Source organism: Oratosquilla oratoria, chromosome 27 (assembly GCF_046742065.1).
Source record: "Oratosquilla oratoria isolate Oo_2021 chromosome 27, ASM4674206v1, whole genome shotgun sequence".
Classification (NCBI taxonomy): Eukaryota; Metazoa; Arthropoda; class Malacostraca; order Stomatopoda; family Squillidae; genus Oratosquilla; species Oratosquilla oratoria.
The window spans coordinates 38,602,534-38,627,533 of record NC_134803.1 but is presented as its reverse complement, the minus strand read 5'-3'; the positions used below and the strand labels follow the sequence as shown (position 1 = coordinate 38,627,533).

Genomic DNA, 25,000 nt, shown 5'->3' with positions numbered 1-25,000 from the left:
AGTTAATTGTCTATACTGCTCTTTTACACTCGTCTCTATTGACTTTTTCCACTCGGTTCGACGGTGCAGTGGTACCGCTCGCAACCACTAATCCAGTGGTCCGAGTTCGATTCCCGCTCAGGGCTGAAATAATTTCAGCATCGCTGCACTGCGAGCTGGCACTCCAACTCTCGTGGGCAACGAGTCGTGTGTGTGTGTGTGTGTGTGTGTGTGTGTGTGTGTGTGTGTGTGTGTGTGTGTGTGTGTGTGTGTGTGTGTGTGTGTGTGTGTGAGTGAGTAAGTGTGTGTGTGTGTGTGTGTGTGTGTGTGTGTGTGTGTGTGTGTGTGTGTGTGTGTGTGTGTGTGTGTGTGTGTGTATGTGCGTGTGTGTGTGTGTGTAAAGTCACAGTATTACCCATAGATCGGTCCTATATGAGCTTTGAGCTCTCATTCGGAAGGGTAAAACTGTCGATCACAAGTCCAACGCGTAATCCAAGAGCATCGTGAATCACCCGCAGGTGGCATGGGCCCGTCGTGTGTGTGTGTTCTTTTGCCAATGTGATTCTACCCAGACTTGCCGCCCAGAAAGGGTGGCGCTTTCGACTGACGGACACAAGCTCAAGGATCCCCCCCCACGAGCTTTTGTGAACGATTGTACAGTATATCCTTACGATGCGACTTTGGTCACAAGTCATGAGGTACAGATCTTCGTTTCACGTGAGAGGCCGCAAGGAAATCGAAGAGGTTCTTTCCCTCTAGTAATAATAATAAATAATGGTTCCGATACGAGTTCCGATACTGCTCTAAACTTCCGATTCCGATAAATGATTAATAAAGTGTACTTTGTTCTAGTGTGTGTTCTTTTGCCACTGGGATTTCTACACAGACTCGCCGTCCACAAGACAGCTGAAGGACCTGAAAAAATCGGTGAGTCATACTCACTGTAGGTATCGGAATCGAACTCGTATCGGAATCGGAAGTTTAGAGCAGTATCGGAAATCTCATCGGAATTGTTAAAAAAAAAATTTGTATCCTCCCCATTACTGTTTTCTTCGTTTCCGAAGTTGTTTTCTAAAGACCTCTGGCCTAATTCCCAGTGAACTGCTCACCCAGTGCAAAAGACTTTTTCTTTTCAAGAATCATGATATTTTGAATCATATTTTTCGAAAGCTGTCGGATCCGGTTCGCTGCATCCCGGTCTCCCACGCTCTTGAACGCCCACCGGCGCCGGCCGGCCGACACCCAGGGTTTGACACACTGAGGTCGACTTTCTCAGTTCGGCATTCTGAGTTCGACACTTGGGAGATCGACACTCGGAAGTTCGACACTCGGGAGATCGACACTCGGGGGATCGACACTCGGGAATTCGACACTTGGGAGTTCGACACTCGGAAGTTCAACACTCGGGAGTTCGACGCTCGGAAGCTCGACACTCGGAAGTCCGACATTTGGGAGTTCGACACTCGGAAGTTCGACACTCGGAAGTTCGACACTCGGAAGTTCGACACGCGGGAGGTCGACATTTGGGAATTCGACACTCGGAAGTTCGACACTCGGAAGCTCGACACTCGGAAGTTCGACACGCGGGAGGTCGACACTCAGGAGATCGACACTCGGAAGTTCGACACTTGGGAGTTCGACAATCGGAAGTTCGACACTCGGAAGTTCGACATTTGGGAGTTCGACACTCAGAAGTTTGACACTCGGAAGCTCGACACTCGGAAGCTCGACACTCGGGATTTCGACACTCGGAAGCTCGACACTCGGAAGTTCGACTCTCGGGAGTTCGACACTCCGACCTCAAGTGATGGAAAAGACGACTTGGTGTTCCTGTGGTTGGGCGTTCATCACCCAATCACTCTTCTCCGACTCGATACAAAGAAGAGGAATAGAAGGGGAAGATGAAAAGGGAGTAGAGAGGGAGAAAGGAAGAAGAAGAGCAGAGAGAGCAGAAAGAACAGAAAGAAGAGCAAAAAATAAATATAAAAAAATAAGAAGAAAATCAGGAGTAGGAGGAAGAGAGATAGAAGGATAAGATGAAGAGGGATTAAGAAAGAAAAGGAAGAAGAGACAAAGAGTAGTAAGAAGAGCAGGAGAGAGAGGAGAATAAAGAGGAGAAAGAACAGGAGGATAATAAAGATCAAGAAAAATGAAGAAAATCAGGAGGAAGAAAAGGAAGAGGGCCACGAGGAAGAAGAGGAAGGGACGTGACGTGACGAAGCGTGTGACGTGGCGTGTGACGTGGCGTGTGACGTGGCGTGTGACGCATGACGCTGGTCGACTGCACTGCTGTCGAATTGATGAGGTAGAGGAATGATTATAATTAACTAAGTTGGCCTGTCCATAAAGAACTAAATCAACTCGAGCAAAAGAGAAGTGGAGGGAGGAGGAGGAAAAAAAAAAGAGTACCTAGAGCAGGAGGAGGAGGAGGACAAGGAGGAGGAGGAGGAGGAGGAGGAGGAAAAGTAGGAGTAACGGGAGCAGGAAGACGAGGACGAGAATGAGGAGGAAAAGTAGGAGTAACAGGAACAGGAAGACAAGGAGGAGGAGGAAAAGATCGAGTAACAGTTGTAGGAGGACAAGGAGAGGAAAAGTAGAAGTAACAGAAGCAGGAGGACGACGAGGAGGAAAAGTAGGAGTAACAGGAGTAGGAGGACAAGGAGGAGGAAAAGTAGGAGTAACAGGAGCAGGAGGACAAGGAGGAATAACAGGAGCAGAAGGACAAGGAGGAGGAGAAGAAAAATTAGGAGTAACTGGAGCAGGAGGACAATGAGGAGGAGGAGGAAAAGTAGGAGTAACAGGAGCAGGAGGACAAGGAGGAGGAGGAGGAGGAAAAGTAGGAGTAACAGAATCAGGAGGACAAGGAGGAGGAAAAGTAGGAGTAACAGGAGGAGGACGAGGAGGAAGAAAAGTAGGAGTAACAGGAGCAGGAAGACAAGGAGGAGGAGGAAAAGTAACAGGAGCAGGAAGACAATGAGGAGGAGGAAAATTAGGAGTAACAGGAGGAGGAGGAGGAAAATTAGGAGTAACAGGAGGAGGAGGAGGAAAAGTAGGAGTAACAGGAGCAGGAAGATAAGGAGGAATAACAGGAGCAGAAGGACAAGGAGGAGGAGGAGAAGAAAGATTAGGAGTAACAGGAGCAGGAGGACAATGAAGAGGAGGAGGCGGAGGATATTAGGAATAACAGGAGGAGGAGGACGAGGAGGAGGAAAAGTAGGAGTAACAGGAGCAGGAAGATAAGGAGGAGGAGGAAAAGTAGGAGTAACAGGAGGAGGAGGACAAGGAGGAATAACAGGAGCGGAAGGACAAGGAGGAGGAGGAGAAGAAAAATTAGGAGTAACAGGAGCAGGAGGTTAAGGAGGAGGAGGAGGAAAAGTAGGAGTAACAGGAGCAGGAGGACAAGGAGGAGGAGGAGGAAAAGTAGGAGTAACAGAATCAGGAGGACAAGGAGGAGGAGGAAAAGTAGGAGTAACAGGAGGAGGAGGACGAGGAGGAAGAAAAGTAGGAGTAACAGGAGGAGGAGGACGAGGAGGAAGAAAAGTAGGAGTAACAGGAGCAGGAAGACAAGGAGGAGGAGGAAAAGTAACAGGAGCAGGAAGACAATGAGGAGGAGGAGGAGGAAAATTAGGAGTAACAGGAGGAGGAGGAGGAAAAGTAGGAGTAACAGGAGCAGGAAGATAAGGAGGAGGAAAAGTAGGAGTAACAGGAGCAGGAAGGCAATGAGGAGGAGGAGGAGGAAAATAGAAGTAACAGGAGTAGGAAAACAAGGAGGAGGAAAAGTAAGAGTAACAGGAGCAAGAAGACAAGGAGAAAGAGGAGGAAAAGTAGGAGTAAAAGGGGCAGGAAGACAAAGAGGAAAATAGGAGTAACAGAAGTAGGAAGACAAGGAGGAGGATATGTAGGAGTAACAGGAGCAAGAAGACAAGGAGGAGGAGGAGGAGGAGAGGAAAAGTAGGAGTAACAGGAGCAGGAAGTCAAGGAGGAGGAGGAAAAATAGGAGTAACAGAAACAGGAAGACAAGGAGGAGGAGGAGGAAAAATAGGAGTAACAGAAACAGGAAGACAAGGAGGAGGAGGAGGAAAAGTAGGAGTAACAGGAGCAGAAAGACAAGGAGGAGGAGTAGAGGAAAATTAGGAGTAACAGGAGCAGAAGGGCGAGAAGGAGGAGGACAAGGAGGAATAACAGGAGCGGAAGGACAAGGAGGAGGAGGAGAAGAAAAATTAGGAGTAACAGGAGCAGGAGGTTAAGGAGGAGGAGGAGGAAAAGTAGGAGTAACAGGAGCAGGAGGACAAGGAGGAGGAGGAGAAAAAGTAGGAGTAACAGGAGTAGGAAGACAGGGAGGAGGAAGAGGAGGAGGAAAAGTAGGAGTAACAGGAGCAGGAGGACAAGGAGGAGGAGGAGGAAGAGGATGATGGAAGGGAAGCAGCCAACACCATCTTCACCATCACTTTCGTCATCATCGTGACTTTCACATTCTCTCACCTTCACCATCACCATCATTTTCACCATATTCATCATCACCATCACTTTCACCATATTCGTCACCATCATTTTCACCATCTTCATCATCACCATCATTTTCACCATCTTCATCACCATCACTTTCACCATATTCATCATCACCTTCACCATATTTCGCCACCATCTCCACTATCACCATCTTTACGGGTATCATTTGGCCTTTGTATTATCTTCACTGCGAAGTTCCATTTGTCTTCGAATTTCCTTCCCTCTCCTCTCTGCTCCTAAACCTCCTCCCCCCAAAATCCTAGCTAAGTACTTTATTTGGAACCTCATTCCCTAAATCCTTCCCCAAATCCTTCCCCAAAATCCGGGGCCCCTAACCAATTTTCCGCTGTCTTTACCGTGAAGTCCACCCCTCCTCCCCCCAAAAAAATATAATAATAATAATAATAATAGTAATAATAATAATAATAATAATAATGATGATGATGATGATGATGATGATAAAATGAAAATAATAATAATAATAATGATAAAATAAAAATATAAAGAATAAATAAATCAATAGAAATATCGATATGATTTCTCCCCGTATTCTCTCTCTATTCGCTCTCCCCCGCCTAGTCTCCCCCTGTTTATCCCCCTTCTCATCTGTTTCCCCCCTTTTTTCCTTCCCATCTCTTCTAATCCCCCCTACCCTTCCACACTACCTCCCTTATCTTTGGGCAGTCACTCCCTATTCCATAATTTTTGGTTCTAATACATATCCTAAAAATCTGTTTACTTTCTGTAAACTTAGTTATACTTTTTCATTGCTCTGTCTTCATTCATCGCCCTACAAGAGGCAAACCCCCGTAGGTTGACACTTGGTCCCCGGAGGCTCGGTATCTCCATTGGTACTGTCTTGTCTGGACCCAGGCATTGAAATACTCCCCACTCCTTACCAGAGTGACCAGATCTATCTTAATTATGCTGAACTTAGCATAATTATCCTAATTTAAGCCTATTTCTCCATGAAATGATATTGTATTAATCAACAAATTATAACAAAAGATTTAGAATTACTTTTTGCTAATCTAGCATAATTTCAGCTGCTATCTAGCATATTCCCGCTCGAGAAATCTGGTCCTCCACCTACCTCCCACTCCACTCGAGTCCACTCTTCCGCCTTCCGGAACTAATACGGAAGGTTTTTCACCCCGAATGACGTCACACAAGGGGGCACTCAGTCACTCACATAATCGCTCTCTCTCTCTCTCTCTCTCTCTCTCTCTCTCTCACACACACACACACACACACACACACACACACACACACACACACACACACACACACACACACACTCACTCACTCACTCACTCACTCACTCACACACACACACACACACACACACACACACACACACACACACACACACACACACACTATCTATCTATATCTACCTATCTATCTTTCTATCTCTTTATTTTTATCTCTAGCTGTCCATCTATCTCTATTACCATCTATCTCTACCTTCCTCTATCTCCCTCTCTCCCTCTCTCTATCTGTCTCCCCCATCTCTCTCCCTATCTCTTTCAACCTATCTCCCTATCTATCTATCTCTCTCCCTATATCTCCCTATCTATCTCTATCTCTCTGTCTAACGCACAAACGCACACACACACACACAAACACTCACGTTTTCTTATTGTTTCACTTTTGTTGTTCCGTTCAACTTTTCCTCTCTCTTCGCTCACTCATCCATCCATCCATTTCATCTTCATGACCCGTTCCATTCACTCCTTCACATTGTTTAATCAACTCCACTTGTTACGTCATCGCTTGTTTTGTTTCTCTACCTGGTGGATTACAACGTGGACTATATCCGGTGGACTATCCTGTGGATTACCAGGTGGATTAACAAATAGACCACAGCTGGTGGATTACCAAATGGACTCCCCAAGACCATCCATTTCACCAGCTGGAATCTCCACCCATGCCCATCCGATCCACTTGGTGCTTCCAATAACCTCCACTGGTTCCACTCGTTGATCTTATTTGACCACTTCCACCAATCCACCAAAGGGGCTTCGGTGGATGTTCCCACAACTCCTTTCGTACCGGTTGGCGCTTTACCTTTTATTCTGGCTGCCGCCAGGTGATTTTATTCAGTCTCGGTGATATGTTTTCGGTAAAGAGAGTCGTTCATTTTTTTTTTTTTTTTTTTTTTTTTTAAGTTTCCCCCTTAGGGCAATGGGCGAGATGCAGAGATGACCCGTCATCCAGGAGAGCCAAGAAAAGAGGGAGGGAGGGAGGGAGGGGTGGTGAATGGGAATAGAGTGGATGGGAACGAAATGAGTGGGAGTGGATTTATGCCTTTTGACTCTGGCTACCTTCCTTGTAAAGAGGAAAAAGACCGTGGTATATGTATATGTAAGCTTCTGCCCCACACACGATTAAAAATATTGTGCAATATTCCGTAGTACTTTGTTCGCGATAACCAGCGCTTCTATTCTTGGGGACAATGTCGTAGAGTTGAGTCTCCAGCCATAAAAGAATGCTGTGTGACTCTGGTCCACAGAGGTATCACTGAAGTCCCTAGAATATTGACAGTATAAACTTTTTGCAACCAGTACCCTATATTGGGCATGACAATCCATACTGTACAGTATTACTGGCAGTGCGATGAGAGTCCGTTGGTCCGTTGGTCCGTTGATCTGTTGTTCCAGATTGGCCCGTTGGTCCATTTGTCCATTGATTCCTTTGACTATCTCCCCATCTGTTCTTTAGGTTTTCGGCCCATTGGCCCGTTGGCTTGTTGGTCCGTTAGCCCACTGGCCCGTTAGTCTGTTGGACTGTTGGCCCATTGGTTCGTTGGCCTGTTGGTCCGTTAGCCCGTTGGCCCATTGGTCCGTTGATCCGTTAGCCCGTTGGGCCGTTGGTCGGTTTGCCTGTTGGTCCGTTGGCCCATTCGCCCGTTAGCCCATTCACCCGTTGGCCTATTCGCCCGTTGGTCCATTGGCCCATTGGTCCGTTGGTCCATTGGTCCGTTAGCCCGTTGTCTTGTTGGCCCATTGGTCCGTTGGTTCGTTGGCCCGTTGGCCCGTTGGTCTGTTGTTCCGTTGGTCCGTTAGCCCGTTGGCCCGATGGTCAGTTGGCCCTTTGGTCCGTTAGCCCATTAGCCCGTTGGCCCGATGGTCAGTTGGCCCTTTGGTCCCTTGATTCCTTGGTCCGTTAACCCGTTAACCAGTTGATCCGTTGGCCCGTTGACCTGTTGGTCCGTCAATCTGTCATTTCATCATTCCATTAATCCGTTCCGTCACTTCACGAAGAGGACACTACACCGGACGGTTGGGCTGGCGCTTCCCTTCCCTTTCCCCTTTCCTTTCCCTTTCCCTTTCCCCTTCCCTTTCCCCTCCCCTTTCCCCTCCCACCGTCCCCCGTTCCCTTCCCGGCCTTCAACAATGGACCGATTCAAGTTGATTCCCTTAATGGGCTCTGACGCAGTTTGGTCTTGAGGAGGACAGATGCGCCGCACCCGATTGCACGCTTGCATGTGGGTGATTATTGCAAGGATGTAGGATGCACGATGAAGTACGCCTCTGGCGTGGGGGGGAGGGGGGAGGGAGCTTCAGGTGTCGGGGGAGGGGGGCTATAGCTAGATGGCGTCAGAATAGCCTGATCCTATTCTTAACATAGTCTGACAAATGGCAACAAAGTAACCTGACTCTGTTCTTGACAGTCTGACAGATGGCAACAAAGTAACCTGACTCTATTCTTGAGATAGTCTGACAGATGGCAGCAGAATAGCCTGATCCTGTTCTTGACATAGTCTGACAGAAGGCAACAAAATAGCCTGATCCTGTTCTTGGCCATAGTCTGACAAATGGCAGCAGAATAGCCTGATCCTGCTCTTGACAGTCTGACAAATGGCAACAGAATAACCTGATCCTGTTCTTGATATAGTCTGACAAATGGCAGCAGAATAGCCTAATCCTGTTCTTGGCATAGTCTGATAAATGACAACAAAATAGCCCAATCATGTTCTTGCACTATTGCAGTACTGCGACAGTTCTCAGACGCGTTTGCAACGAGGCGGGCACGCAGCGATCAAGGCGCCATCTATCATCGGATAATGATAAGACGGTCGCCGAGCACTGGAATGTGGCTTTACAGTAAACACTCGACACATTTCACTGCTATTCAGAGTTTTAACGATTGTTCCCTTCTGTGTGGTTATATTCAAGTGAGGTAGGAGCTCTGCGCAGCGAAGAATAATAATGTTTGTAGTTTAAGCAGCTTAGTCTAGAGTTGATGTAGTTTAACTATAAATGAACGCTGCTCGTGTGGTTTTGCTTAACCGTGTATAGGTGGCCAATGAACTAACCGGCCAACAAACTCTATGGATAAATGGAAGGACGAACAAATACACCAATGGACAAATGAATCGATGGACCAGCAGTCCAAGAGACCAAGAGACCAAGGGTCCAACTGTCCAATGGGCCAGCAGGCCAACGGACCAGTGGGCCAACGGTCCAACGGTACAACGGGCCAGCGATCCAACGGGCCAGCAGGCCAACGGACCAGCAGGCTAACAGGCCAGCGGGCCAACGGGCCAGCGGGCCAACGGTCCAACGAGCCAGCGGTCCCACGGGTTAGCGGTCCAACGGGGTGTGGTCCCACGGGGTAGCGGTCCAACGGGCCATTGGTCCCATGGTGTAGCGGTCCAACGGGCCAACGGACCAACGGGCCAACGGACCAACGGACCAGAGCCAGCACCTTAGGTTAACATTACGACTCATCATCTTCGCAGTTCACCGCTTGGCTTAATGACTCTAATTCATCTCTCGCTTAAGGAGGACCTCCGCAGACAAGGGTCATTATCGCGGCTTGGAGGGAGGAGGCGGTGGGGAGGGAGTAAGGGTTGCGAGGAAATTCTGATTGGAGACGTCTAAAGGTCACTTAATCCGTCACCTTTGCCCTGGGCACTTGGACAGCCGGGTCGAGTGGTGGTCATTGGATGTGTGCGTTGAGTATCGTAAATCGTTTGACTCTTCGTGTGCCCGGGTTCGTTCCCCACCCCCGGACCCACTTGAACCTGGCAGCCATGAGTACAAATACCAAAGGTGATTAGTATTGTTGACAAGAACTCTCAGGATTTTTTTTTTTTTTTTTTTTTTTTTTTTTTACTGCGAGAGAGACACAAATTGTTTAACGTTCGAGTGGAATTTCGTTACATGGATGAGTTGGTGTAAAAAAAATCAATGAATATCTGATGGAAGTACAAAAACGGGACTTCACGAGCATAGACCATACCCTGTATATTATACACATATACAGTACCCCCCATACACATACACATACACATATATCCTGAGAGAGATAAAGCGAGAGACAGAGAGAGAGAGAGAGAGAGAGAGAGAGACCGAGAAAAGAGAGAGAGAGAGAGACGGGGGAGAGGGAAGGGGGTTATGAAGAGACATAAATTCCTCTTCATATCCACACATAGAGCGACGGACTCACTGAATATTAACCCAAACGAATACAACACATTTACATATAACGTGAAGACACACATGGGAGGGACATACGTTTACACAAGGGTGCGTTCTAGTAAACACTCATGATTAATTACAATCTAGATTGTGTGTTTTTCGTCTTTATACCAGGAAAGCCAAAAGTGGCAGCGCCCAGTGTGGCCGTACTCGCTACGGCCCAGTAGGTAGATCGTCAAGATCACCTGAGGAATAGTCACCCCAGAATCCGACAAGGTGACGATTCTTTAGTTTTATAAGTTGATGACAATAAGGAGGTTTGGTTAGGTTGGGTTAGGCTAGGTTTGGTTAGGTTAGGTTAGGTTATACCCTTATATTCTTTTCACTGTGGTCTGAGGTGACGGTTTTTCAGGTGGGCTATCCTGGGGTGACGATTCTTCAGTTTTATAAGTTGGTGACAATAAGTATGTTTGGTTAGGTTGGGTTGGTTAGGCTAGGTTAGGTTAGTTTGGATTGGTTAGGCTAGCTTAGGTTGGGTTGGTTAGGCTAGGCTAGGTTAGGTTAGGTTAGGTTGGGTTGGTTAGGCTAGGTTGGTTAGGCTAGGTTAGATTAGGTTGGGCTGGTTAGGCTAGGTTAGGTTAGGTTAAGTTGGGTTAGGTTAGGTTATATCTTTATCTTCTATACACCGTGGTCTGGGGTGACGATTCTTCGAGTGTTTTTGGTTGGGGTGACAATACTTCAGGTGGGCTGTCCTGGGGTGACAATTCCTCAGGTGGACGTTCTGGGGTGACACCTATTCAGGTGATCCGATCGCCACTTTAACACCCAGGCCGTAGGCGGGAGACAGGGATGACCCTGCATCCACGAGGAACTAAGATGGAAGGGTGGGAGTGGAATTGGTAGGGGTGGATGCATGTTTTGGCTGACAACCTCCCTTATAAAAGAGAAGAAGAACCTTGGTATATAGATGGATAGAAGTAACCACGGTAAACTGGAACAACGTCGAAATGCTTCGATATCATGTATGTATATATATATATATATATATATATATATATATATATATATATATATACATAATTTCTACCCACGACAAGGCTTTTTTTTTATCTGCTTTACAGCTTACAAAACCACCTGACGCACCTGCACACCAATCCTAGCCCACGGTGTTAGACAGCGGGCCATAGCTTCAGCACAAAGACGTCATGAAACCATTAAAGAAGAAGAAAGGGAGGATCCAGCTTCAGGGGAGGGGGGAGGGGAGGGGGAGGGGGAGGGGGGAGGGGGACGTTCGAGTAGTGACGGGTTTCACAAGACCAAGGACCTTTTGTCCCGACCGCCAGGGGCGTCCTCTCTTTCCCTCCCCCTTCTCCCCCCCTCCACCACCGGGGGAGGGGGAGGGAGGGAGAGAGGGAGGGAGGGTAGAGCCTGGTCGCTCTTGGACAGGTCCTTCGCTGAGGAAAAAGGAATGGAGCCGAAAGACAGGTAGGAGACTATTGTTATGTCTCACGTATCATAATGTAGAGTTTCTCTTGGATGAGGTCCCTGGTTAGAATGTGTCTCGTTTTTATCTCGTTCGTGAGGTTACTTGATCACTCGTACGCACACACACACACACACACACACACACACACACACACACACACACACACACACACACACACACACACACACACACAATCAGCTTAAATGGAAGCATATCAATTGTTCGTCAAATAATCCTAGATTCCTGGACGTTGTTGTACCAAACTCCAACGTTAAGAAGGATCTCTTACTCTCGAGGTTCTTTAAAGGAGAACGAGGAGGAGGGGGAGGAGGAGGAGGAGGGGGAGAAGAGGAAGGGGGAGGCTCGTAACTGAAGACACGTCATTTGAAGACTCTTCACAGAGAGGAGGAAAAGGAGGAGGAAGAGGAAGAGGAAAAGGAAGAGGCTCATAATTGAAGACAGGTCGCTAGAAGATTCCTTGAGAGAAGGACTTCAGTGAATGACATATGTACTTGATCGAAAGAGGCTATGACTCTTGACTCTCGAAGGGGACATGGCGCCACGGAGATGAATGAAATAGCTTGGCGACAGCCAGAGTAAGGAGAAATGTGCCACCCAGTACGGAAGGGGTTACGTTTTGAGGGATCAAGAATATAATTAATATTTGCCATTTCGTGGTGGATACATATTCAGTGAGACGACAACACTTTTCTTTCATGGGGTAACTATAATGATATATATATATATATATATATATATATATATATATATATATATATATATATATATATATAAAGAAAATATCACAAAATCAAGTGGGCGTAAGCGCACCCACGTGTAGCGAAAACCGCAGCAATAGGAGGGAGACATACAGACAAATTAATAAGATCCCCATTCTTTTGATCTACATATATATATATATATATATATATATATATATATATATATATATATATATATATATATATATATGAACTGTAGGTATGTAGCCACATATATATCTATAAATGAATGTAATTTACTCTTCACAGATGTTGACATTTTGGAGTTATATACACCAGGACCCGTAATCCTGAGGTGTCCAGGGGCAATTTCACCACCTCATTAAGGTGCTAAACTTGGCACATGATTGGCCATGCAAGACAGCTCGTTACCAGGCTCCCCAACACACACGCGCACACACCTACACACACACACACACACACACACACACACACACACACACACACACACACACACACATGTGTATGTGTTCGGGTGACCCCTCTTATCGATACCTGGAGCTGTAGATATAGTCTCAGACTCGAAGAAGAAGAAGAAGAAAAAGAAGAGGCGAAAGGAGGATGAAGAAGAGGAACGACCTTGAGATGGAGAGGTGAGCGGGAAGCGGAGGAGGAGGAGGAGGGAGGCAGGGAGGGAGGGAGAGAGGGAGGGATCCGATCAAGACAAACTGTTCTCGAGGGAGACCTGGGAAAAAGGAGGCAGACAGAGGCAGAAAGATCTACTGTGCACAGGGGTGGTCTGTGGGGAAAGCAGTCAGCAGTGAGACTGGAGAGGTCTCTCAGGGAGACTTTTGGAGACTTTCGGAGACTGTCAAAGACTGTTGGAAACTTTTGGAGACTTTCGGGGACTGTCAGAGACTGTTGGAGACTCTCGAAGACTCTCGAAGACTCTCGGAGACTCTCGGAGACTCGTGGAGACTCTTGAAGACTTTTGAAGGCTCTCAGAGACCTTCAAAGACCCTCGGAAACTCTTGGACACTCCCTGAGACTCTCGGAGACTCTCGGAGACTCTCAAAGACTCTCGAAGACTCTCGGAGACTCTTGGAGACTGTGAACAACTATACTGGAGGTTTGGTTTTCAACTCCTGAATAAGAAACCCTTGGGCAATCGGAGGCAAAGGAAGAAGGATACCCGGAACATGAGGACTTGGTAAAAACAGGTCCTTTGTAACTCGAGGGGTGCCAAGGAGATGAACGGACTCGCCTGTTGCCAGCCAGAAGAAAGGGGAAAGTTTCTACATAGCTGAAGAAACAAAGTAAAAATAGATGAATGTTACGACACAAATCGTATGGACACTCATTATACGTAGAGAAGGTATGCTCATCTACGTGCTGTTGTGATTACTTGAAGAGCAAAAATGTATGTATGCAGTGTATTGATGTATATATATATGTATATATATATATACATATATATATATATATATATAAATATATATATATATATATATATTCAGTATATGTCTCCGACGAGCGCATTGTCAGTCTCGTTCGTGATGACATGGAATTAATAGTAAAAAGTTAATGTGGTTGAAAAAATATATATATATACATATATATATACGTATATATTTATATATATATATATATATATGTATATGTACATATATATATGTATGAATATACATATAAGAATATATACATACATATATATATATGTATATATATATATATTTATACGTATACTTATATCGCTGTTTATTTTTGTGCTTCCATCCTTGAAGGCAATATAACACCGAAGAGGTGCTGCATGTATGTATGTATGTATGTATGTATGTATGTATGTATGTATGTATGTATATACGCATGCATGTATGTATGTATATGTGTGTATGTATGTATGTACAATATGTATGTATGGCATGTATGTGTGTGCATGCATGTATGAATGCGTGCATGTATGCATGTATTTATGCCCAAACTCTTTAACAGGAAATCTGGAACAGCAATCCAGCGGATGAGATAAGCATAAATACTTTGCGGAAATACAATATTTCGTTCTGATTTCAATTTCTGAAAGTCGTTTCCATAAACGACTTTCAATATCCAATACTGAAGGAAAATTTTATGCGCGCCATTCCCGCCGCCTCGAGCCACAAAGTAACACGAACCACCTGCGTAACTCTTCCCCCCTCTTCCTCCTCTTCCTCCTCTTCCTCCTCTTCCTCCTCTTCCTCCTCTTCCTCCTCTTCCTCCTCTTCCTCCTCTTCCTCCTCTTCCTCCTCCTCCTCTTCTTCCTCTTCCTCCTCCTTTTCCTCTTCCTCTTACTCTTCTTCCTCCTACTACTAGATCCCTTCCTCCTCATCCTTCTCTTCCTCATCCTCTTCCTCCTCCTCTTTCTCCTCTTCCTCATCCCCATCCTCCTCTTTCTCTTCCTCCTCCTCCTCTTCTTCCTTCTCTTCCTCCTCACCCTCCTTTTCTTCCTCCTCCTCTTCTTCCTTTTCCTCCTCTTCCTCCTCCACCTCCTCCTCTTCCTCCTCCTCATCTTCCTCCTTGTCCTCATCTTCTCATCCTCTTCCTTCTCCTCCTGTACTTTCTTCTCCTCCTGCTCTTTCTCCTCTTCCTCCTCCTCTTCCTCGTCCTCTTCTTCCTCTCCTCCTCTTCTTTCTTTTCTTCTTCTTTCTCTTTCTCCTCATCCTGCCTCTCTTGTCTCACCATCCTCTTCCTCTTCTTCCTTCTTCTTCCCCTTCCTCCTCTTCCTCTTCTTCCTTTTGTTCCTCCTCCTAGTCTTCCTCTTCCTCCTCTTTCTCCTCTTCCTCAGCCTCTTCCTCAGCCGCTTCCTCCTCCACATCCTGCTTCTTCTGTCTCCCCATCTTCTTCCTCCTCCTCTTCCTCTTTCTCCTCTTCCTCTTCCTCCTCTTCATCCTCAGCCTCTCCCTCCTCCTCCTTCTTTTCCTCCTCTTCCTCTTCCACAACCTGTCTTCCCGTCACCCAATCTTCTTCCTCTTCCTTTTCGTCCTCTTCTTCCTCAGCCTCTCCCTCCTCTCCCTCTCAGATCTCTTACTCGTCACCTCTCTTTTTTTCAAGAAGTTCCTCTTTTCATTCTCTTTCATCTTTTGACCTAAATCCCCACGTCTCAAGTCCGTGAAGCTTTTTCCTTAAGCAAACATTCTTTAGGTCTTGAGCCTAAAGAAATATAGAAAGAAAAACAAACAGACGGAGAAAGGGAGAAAAAGAAATACCAAAAATACAAAGTAGCGCCATTGAACGGGAAAGAAAACTTAAGGAGTAAAGTTACTATCAGACAGGCGAAAAGAGAAACACACATACACGCACACACACACACACACACACACACACACACACACACACACACACACACACACACACACACACACGACTCGATGGCCACTATGATGGTCTGGGTTCGAATCCCGCCCAGGGCTGAAATAATTTCAGTATCGATGCGCTGCGAGTCGTTACTCCACTCTCGTGGGAGGGGAGTTGGGTGTGTGTGTGCGTGTAAGGTCACAGCATTACCCATAGATCGGTCATATATGAACTCTGAGCTCTCTTCCGGGAGGGAAATAGGTGTCGATCACGAGTCCAACACGTGATCCAAGACCATGGTGAACACACATACACACACACTCGCGCACGCGCACGCACGCACAATAACACACAATAACATACAATAACACACACATACACTGACTAGAGCATAGGCTCACACACAAACACAAACACACAGAGACATAGACACAGAGAAACCAGCAGACAGTAGCCTCTTCAACGTAAATGACCATCTTCATCTTCGGTGTTGAAGTCTTTTTCCTGCAGTGAATATCACACCTCATGATCCAGACGGCTTCCAGAACAACACCAGATCCCCTTCGCCCCATTCGACGGAATCCGATCTCACTCCATCTCTATCCTTCCATTCCTTCATCTATCGATCCCTGTGCCCCACCCCCAGCCTCTCCAGCCCCTCCTCTTCCCTGTCCCTATCTCCTGTGTTACTCGAAGGAAAGCTTAGCTGAGGACGAGATGGCCAACTGCCGAAGTCGAGGCCGGAGGGCGAAGTCGAAGACAAACGTCAACGACAGACAACCTCCAGAACGTTGAGGTTCACGACGACGACGACCTCAGGAGGCTTCTGGTTTCTGAAGCCAAAGAGGAGTCTGGAAATTCGAAAATGAGGGAGGAGGGAAGAGGGTCATAGAAATGTAAAGAGGAAGAGGGAAGAAAGGACGAAGACAGGAGCAAAGAACAGGGAGAAGAGGAGGGACAAAGAGAGGAAAAGGGAGGATAAGATGAGAAATGTGAAGAAGAGGAAGAAGATGAGGGAGAAGGATGGGTGAGAAAGGAAATTGAATAGAACAGGAAATTGTAGAAGAGATCATATGGGAAAGAGAATAATGGAGGGAACGCAAGTAAATGGGTAAGAAGAGGAGAAAGGAAAGAGGGAGAAGGACGAAGGGAATTAGGTAAATTGATACAAAGAGGAAACGGAAGACAACGACAGTCTTACCCTGCTGTCTTAATATGATGACTTTATCTGCATCACCCTTTGTCAAGGTGCTTTATCAAGTTTGAATGGAGGCAAGGTCATCATATTAAATCATCAGGGTAGGATAGGTAGTAATGGGTTTAAATTGGATAAATTTATGATTAAGAAAGAAATAGGCAAGAACAAGGGCTTTATCAAGGTTGATGTAGGCAAGGTCATCATATTAAATCATCAGGGTAGGATTGGTAGTAATGGGTTTAAATTGGATAAATTCATGATTAAGAAAGAAATAGGCAAGAACAAGGGCTTTATCAAGGTTGATGTAGGCAAGGTCATCATATCAAATCATCAGGGTAGGATAGGTAGTAATGGGTTTAAATTGGATAAATTTATGATTAAGAAAGAAATAGGCAAGAACAAGGGCTTTATCAAGGTTGATGTAGGCAAGGTCATCATATCAAATCATCAGGGTAGGATAGGTAGTAATGGGTTTAAATTGGATAAATTCATGATTAAGAAAGAAATAGGAATGGAACTGGTCTACCAATAGAGTGGTTTACGAATGGAATAAACTTAGTAACCACGTAGAGAGCGCTGAAACTATCGGTTGTAGTAATGGACATGGAACTGTCTAGTGTAGGCCTTATGGTCTCTTGCAGTCTCTTCCATGTTTATGTTCATATTAAAGGAAGGGATGTTTCAAGAGATTAGTGGGAAGGAAGATAGATAGAAAGGAACCACAGATAATTGAGAAGAGGAGGAAGAGTGAAGATATAGAGGGAGAATGTGGGAGGAAGGGGGAATGAATAGGAGGGAAGAAAAACTGGATAAATGAGTAATTAAAGAAAGAAAAAACAGGAGAATAATAGACGATGAGAAGGGAGATGAGGAATAAAGAGAAGGGAAGAAAGAAAGTGAAAGTTAATTGGGAGAAAATTGAAAAGAAATTGTTAAATGCATTTAGGAAGGAAGGATTAGAATTGGAATGAAATGAAGATGGAAGACGAGGATGTGAATGAGGAGGAGGAGGAGGAGGAGGAGGAGGAGGAGGAGGAGGAGGAGGGGGAGGGGCTCTGAGCGTGAGGAGGAGGTGGAAACAGAGGTGGCGTGGAGACTGTTTCTTCATACCAAACTTCCTTTCACTGTCAAGAATGTTATCGATTTCCATTTCAGACTATTTTTGTCGCGCTCTGTCTTCCTGCCAGAGGTTCCACACTCCACCCTGCACCCCCCCCCTCCTCAGGCAATATTCATGTCCTCCAAAGGATCATTTTTCATATAGTAAAATGTATACACATATGTATATGTAATATGTATATGTATTGCATATGTATATGTATATATGTATATATATGTACATGTATATGTATGCACATATGTATATGTATATGTATAGATATGTATATGTATGCACATATATGCATACGTATATGTATATGTATTTGCATATATGTATATGTATGTATATGTATATGTATATATATATATATATATATGTATGAATATGTAATGTATATATATGTATACATATCTATGTGTGCGTGTGTGTGTGTGTGTGTGTGTGTGTGTGTGTGTGTGTGTGTGTGTGTGTGTGTGTGTGTGTGTGTGTGTGTGTGTGTTTGTGCGTAGTGATGCAGACACACCCATATGTAACACGCCCATTACATTCTTCATATCGTTGTTTCGTTTAGAGTTTAAGCTCTTTGTTCTTGGATGGCGTGTCGCGGGTAATTGCTGGTAGCGCGTCAGGCAGTAGCCCAGTGGTGGTAGGTGGTGGTGGTGGTTGTGGTGGTGGTGGTGGTTGTGGTGGTGGTCGTCATCGTTGTCATTGTTTTCGTTGTCGTCACTGTCGTTGTCGTCGTTCTTGTTATCATCGAAGTCGTCATCATCATTGTGTTCGTCGTTGACGATGTCTTCGTTGTCGTCACTGTCGTTGTCGTCGTTCTTGTTATCATCGAAGTCGTCATCATCATTGTGTTCGTCGTTGACGATGTCTTCGTTATCAAGATTAGGTCGCAACGCTTGGTGGTCGGTGTCAGGTCATCACTGACTTTCATCTTCGTTATTTCACGCTAATTTCCCACTGAAGTGAGTCACACCGTAGGGACCAAAATATAGCGCTTTTGGCGTCATCACATTCCCTTAGTTCTGGGTTCGAATCCCGCACTCCTTTCCTTTTCCTACCATAGACTCCTTCACCTTCTCCTCATCTGTCTGTATTTTTTCTCTAAGTGTGGACCTCCTTAGTAATGTGTACTGAGTGTTTGTCCTTATCGCGGAGATATATGTGTGCACATGTACAGGCTTGACCTAGAATACAAATTAGTCTTCGTGCTGCAACTAGATATCAACTCGCACTCCATCACACCAGTTCATGTTACACGCGTCTCTAAGTTATATCTAAACCCAAATTAGAATGCTCAAACTTTACCTAACCTAATCTAGCCTAACCTAACCTGACATAAACTAAGCTATCTCAACCTAACCTAACCTAACCTAACCTAACCTAACCTAATCTAGCCTAACATATCCTAATATAACCTAAGCTATCTCAACCCAACGTAACCTAACCGAACCTAACCTAACCTAACCTAACCTAACCTAACCTAACCTACGCTAACCTAAGCTAACCAACTGAAGTTCTTTTCTCTTCTTTCAGGTACTGAAGTCAACTCCCGTCTTTTGTTTTGCCTTGGAGTGAAACTGGTAGGTGAGGTCGACCTAATATGTTTGTGTTTAGCAGGAATCGAGGTAGTTATGCCTCGCTGCACTGCCACTGACTAGAGCAATGTGACGGGTGTTGAGGGATGGTCCGTCACACACGTGGTGCTGAGATGGGAGGGGATTTATTTATTTTATTTATCTGTTTATTTATTTATTTATTTCTATGGGCGCAGGGTGAGTGCATGAATTGAACCGGCTACCCTCCCTTATGAGGAAAAAGGGTCTATTGGTTTGTGTGGATATCGAGGTTTCTTGGAAAGACAAAGAGTGCAGGACGATCTAATAGAGGTATTCAAATGAGCCAAGGGCTTTAACAAGGGCGATGCGGACAAGGACACCATATTAAGACAGCAGGGCAGGACTCGTAGTAATAGATTTAAATTGGACAAATTGGAGTTTAAGAAGGAAATAGGGAAGAACTGGTCTACCAACAATGATTAACGAATGGAATAGACTTAGTAACCATAAATTGAGGGCTGAAACAACAAGTTATTTTAAGTGAAGATTAGTTTACTCTATGGAGAGGGATGGCAATGGGTAAGGGACATGGAAGTTCCTAGTGTAGGCCTTATGGTCTCTTTCAGTCTCCTCTAAGCTCATGTTCTTATGTTCCTATGATGTGAGGAAATAGACAAAGGTCTGTAGAGCAGATGAGCCGTTCAGAACAGAAAGGGGTAAATGCCACACCTTGTTATGGAAATATGGTCCTTAGAGCGATTGATGTTAAGGTCCAAAATGGATTACGCATGATGCCAGCATTTTCCCCTTTTCTATTCCAGTCGCTTCATGTACAGTAGGATTTGGTTCTTATATCGTTGATATGGCGATATGTCTTGTACCTACGGTTCTGTTATTGTTTCAGGCGACTTGTTTTAATAGTTTGTTTTATCTTTATTCTATTTACTTATTTGTTATGATTATTATTTTTGTTTTATTATTATCATCTATTATTTTTTTTTCTTTATTATCTTTATTATTTTTGTTATTTTTATCATTATTATTTCTATTATTATTTTTTCCATTTTTTTATTTTTATTTTTTCATTTCCTTTTTCATTTACATCACTTATAATCATCATTGCCACTATTATTATCATTATTGTAATCATTATCACTATTATTATTATCATTATCGTCATCATTCCTATTGTTGTTACTCCTGTTATTACCGTTATTATATTTCTTTATGTTTATATTTCTATATATTTTAAAATCCGTCCTCTTGTCCACCCAGAACGAATTAAATCCTTCATCCCCAGGCAGAAGAGAAGCAAAATATCTAAAAGCAATCCTCTTGTTTAGGCGGCAGAAACGAAATTTCGGTTCCGGCGACCAAGCGAGGAAACAATTATGAACCGTATTCGCCCATTGCATAAGAGTGATACTCCCTTAAAACGCGCCTCCTTTGGCTCTGAATTCGGCTTAAGATAACGACTGGCGGGTTCAGCTTTGAGAGATGGCCGTGCCAGCTTCAGTAAAGAGGAAGGGGGGGAGTTGGGGGGGAGAGGGGGAGGGAGAGGGGCTGGGGGGGCTTACATAGTCTCCCCCATGACCTCAGAGTACCTTTACCTTACCGTATACGGATGAAGTACTGGGGGAAATACACTAAACATAAAGAAAACAGTGGCGTTTCGTCACTGATGATATGAGCCTTTAGGGGTCATTCTTCTACCGCTCCATCCCACGGGGGAACCTCTCGCCCTTGACCTTCGGAGGCTTAATTGTGAAGCCTTTCCGTCGTGTTTACCCTCCCTCTGTTGATACTTTGCAATGTGGCATTCCACCCCCACCCCCACCCTCACCCTCAGAAGTGACACTGATATTTATAGTCTCATACTCACTCTCTCTCTCTCTTTCTCTCTCTCTCTCTCTCTCTCTCTCTCTCTCTCTCTCTCTCTCTCTCTCTCTCTCTCTCTCTCTCTCTCTCTCTCTCTCTCTCTCTCTCTCTCTCTCTCTCTCTCTCTCTCTCTTTCCATGTGTGTGTGTGTTTTCAGTTCTAGTATATGCTTACGTCTGTATACACCTATACGTGTTTATTTGTATATTCATTTGAGAATCTACGTATGTGTGTATACCTAAATCCACATCAGAATACACTAAGGGTAACTATACATGTTGTGACCTCTTGTCTATTATCTATTATCTCGAACTCTTTCTGTTTTATACCTCACTATTCTAATGAGTTTGGACTTCCTCCTCCTTTCATTTTTCTCAGTCTTCCGTTTAATTTATCAAAAGTTTTTCTTGGCGACGCCTCGTCCTTCTTGTCTACTTCGTTTCATCTGTCTGACTTCGGAGGGTCGGCTGTCTTTCATGATCTTTCCTCGGTGCTTTTGTCCTCTCCCCCCTATCCCCCATCTTCTCCTCTCCCCCTCTCCCCCTCTTCCCCTCTCACGTCTTCCCCGTCTCCCCTATCTTCTCCTCTTTCCCCCTCTTCCCCTCTCACCTCTTCCCCTCTCACCTTTTCCCCCCTCTCCCCACCTCTCCTCCCGTTACCTCTTCCTCCCTCTCCCCCATCTTCTCTCCCCCTCTCACCTCTTCCCCCTCTCCCCATCTTCTCCTCTCCCCCTCTCACCTCTTCCCCCTCTCCCCATCTTCTCCTCTCCCCCTCTCACCTCTTCCCCCCTCTCCCTATCTCCTCTACCCCTCTCACCTCTTCCCCCCTCTCCCCAACTTCTCTCCCCCTCTCAACTCTTCCCCCTCTCCCCATCTTCTATCCCCCTCTCCCCATCTTCTCTCCCCCTCTCCCCCATCTTCTCCTCTCCCCCATCATCTCTCCCCCTCTCACCTCTTCCCTCCTCTCTCCCTCTCACCTCTTCCCCCCTCTCCCTCTCTCACCTCTTCCCCTCTCTCCCCATCTCCCCCACCTCCTCTCCCCCTCTCCCCCTCTCCCCTCCCCCACAAGCAGATGGGTTCAAAAGGTGGTTGCTTCATCGTCCACGCAATGTCTCTTGAACCACCAAGTGCCGGTGAATTTATTACCTTGGAGGGCAGTGATTCTGTCTCCTTGTGTTTATCTTTCTTTTCTGTTTTTCTGTAAATACTCGTGCGGGGGGAAATTGGGGTCGGGGGCTTGTTCTCTGCTTTGTGTGACAGGTGTCAAGTTTGGTCGGATGTTTTGTAAGTTAGGTCAAACGCTTTATCCAAGTTAACTATCCGAAGTTCAAGTCTTCTAAGTTTTCTTTTGATCGCTTTCCCAAGGTGTCTTGGGGATCTGAATATGTACGAGTATTTGCTTATTATTAGCTGTTTAGTACTGGTTATTTTCATTATTAGTGTTATTGTTATTACTTATCATCATCATCGTTGTCGTCGTCGTTGTCGTCGTCGTCATCGTCATCATCACCACCACCACCACCCTGACCACCATCACAACCACAACCATAATCACAATCACAACCACAACCACCACTACCATCACCATCACCACCACCACCACCACAACCACCACAACAACCACCACCGCCACCACAACCATTTTTTTTATTTGTTTTTGTCTCGTGTAAGAACAAAAAAATCTTTTTATGTTCTTTTGTACTTGAGTGCAAAATCACTTTGATAATCTTGCGGACAGCACCTGAACCATTTACTTCTTCAGTACATTTCACTGATAACCAGCTATCAGACATATCTGCAATATAGCGAGCCTGAAGCGATGCAGACACCATCTGTTAGTGGACAAACGAAACACAAAGCTGAGACCGAACTTTGAAATCTGGCTGTGTAGTTTCTGTGGTAGACCGGCCCAAGGGCTTCGACCACCTCAGGAAGTTCAAGAAGCAATTGAAGAACTCCTTGAACACAGTTTTTATATTTCAATCGAGTGACGCCTAGTGATTCTATCCAGTTAAGGGGGAGAGCTCTTACGATGTGTAAGTCTGGGGGGGGAAGGGGGGAAGGGGGGATTAGCGTGGTGGGGGTGGGGAGGGGGGGAAGTTCACGCCGGGAGCAACGCAACTGCGCTTTCCCACATTCATCTTTTCGAAAAATTACTCTCTACACTTTCCTTCCCTCCCCCCCACACCCCCCAGTTCCCTCCCGTTCCATTATCGTATGCACATCCTCATTTATTCCTTCCTTCCTCCTCTTTTCCCCTTTTCCTCCACCTCCCCCCCTCTCTCTCTCTCTCTCTCTCTCTCTCTCTCTCTCTCTCTCTCTCTCTCTCTCTCTCTCTCTCTCTCTCTCTCTCTCTCTCTCTCTCTCTCTCTCTCTCGCTCTCCTCCTCCTCCTCCTCCTCCTCCTCCTCCTCCTCCTCCTCCTCCTCCTCCTCCTCCTCCTCCTCCTCCTCCTCTTCTTCCTCTTCTTCCTCTTCGAGAATTCCTTTTTGTTCGCCTTCTACGCTGCGGGTGGGATGAACTTTCATTTGTTTTCTTGATAAACACGAAGGGGAATGGGGAGGGAGGGAGGGAGGAGGAGGGGGAGGGGAACGTGTGTCTGAGGCTATGCTGAGCTCTTTTTCTCTGCCTAACGGACAAAAACTCTCCTAGAATTAATAGATGCGGACGCGGACAAATCTCCTGGCCCACCATATGATTACAACTAAACCATAATAATTTTCTTCGTGGTAAACTTAGTGTATGTGTTATATACGGAAATTATTAAACCTTAAAGATTTTTTTTCGGTAAATAGTTAGTGACTATTTCAAATTAGTTGGATCTATCTGAGGATAGTCGAGATGGGTTTGGGATCTACCTGGGAGCTTGCCAAGGGTGACTCTCCCCAAGACTTGAGGAGACTGGAGAATGTGATTAACGAACTGTCAGGGTGTTTCCTCCCCCCCCCACCTCCATTGACCGAAGACTGACTGACAGGGTTTTGTAAGCTGATTCGTATTTCTATACATAGATCATATATACACGTATATAGACTAGCACCTAATCAGTATTATCGAGCTCATTACACTAATTTCAGAATTCATTCACAAACACAACCATTCCAATGCACCAACGACAAATTTACACGACCTTTTCACCATACATGCATTACCAAGCTGGATGAACCCAGGGAATAGCCCGGTCCTGCAGTGGACCATGAAGCCTGAACTACACACATGCATACGCATACAAAAAGATCTTTCCCACTTATAAACGTGGTTGGATGTACAGAATATAAACATATTTTGCTTTTACTAGCTTAAAGTACATGTACATGTTTCTTGATCAAAGTTTTCTCTGTCTCAGGGATGTTACTCTGGAACCTATACAACCAGTTTCAGAAGTCTCAACAATTCCAGTAGCTCCATTGGTATGACGAAACACCCAAAAAGTTTCTGAATTTGTAGTTTCCTTTATAATTTTTCACTAAGACAATTAATGTGTATAAAAATGTAGGAGGGAAATTCGCCAGGGAAATTTATGTTTGTATTTGGAAAGCTGGAGGGCGTGAGAGGAATTTCTGTAGCGACTATATATCCAACGAGATTAAGTACATCATACATATTCACAGGAAAATATGTATTCATATGAGAATATATATATATATTCATGAATACTCAGAAAAATGTGATGAATGGCGTCTTGGGTGCTCAAAGGAACAGTGACGGGTGACTGCTGCCTATTCTGGCAGTCCTAGTAAATAAGGCAAAGGTGGGGTAACTAAGCCCTTTCTTGAGCTACGAGATTATTTCAGGAGTTACACACTC

At 45.2% G+C, this 25,000-nt stretch overlaps 1 protein-coding gene across 6 annotated transcripts in view; it reads left to right on the top strand.

Moving 5' to 3' along the window:
- The window catches only part of Shab (potassium voltage-gated channel shaker cognate b), a 578,013-nt gene that overhangs the window by 279,174 nt on the left and 273,839 nt on the right, over window positions 1–25,000 (top strand). Inside the window, exon 3 of one of the 6 annotated variants that reach the window (XM_076210480.1) lies at window positions 19,295–19,341. The exons of the other annotated variants lie outside the window; for them this stretch is intronic. The gene's annotated coding sequence lies outside the window, so the exon portion shown is untranslated. The remainder of the gene's footprint in view (window positions 1–19,294; window positions 19,342–25,000) is intronic. 6 annotated transcript variants of the gene reach the window in all.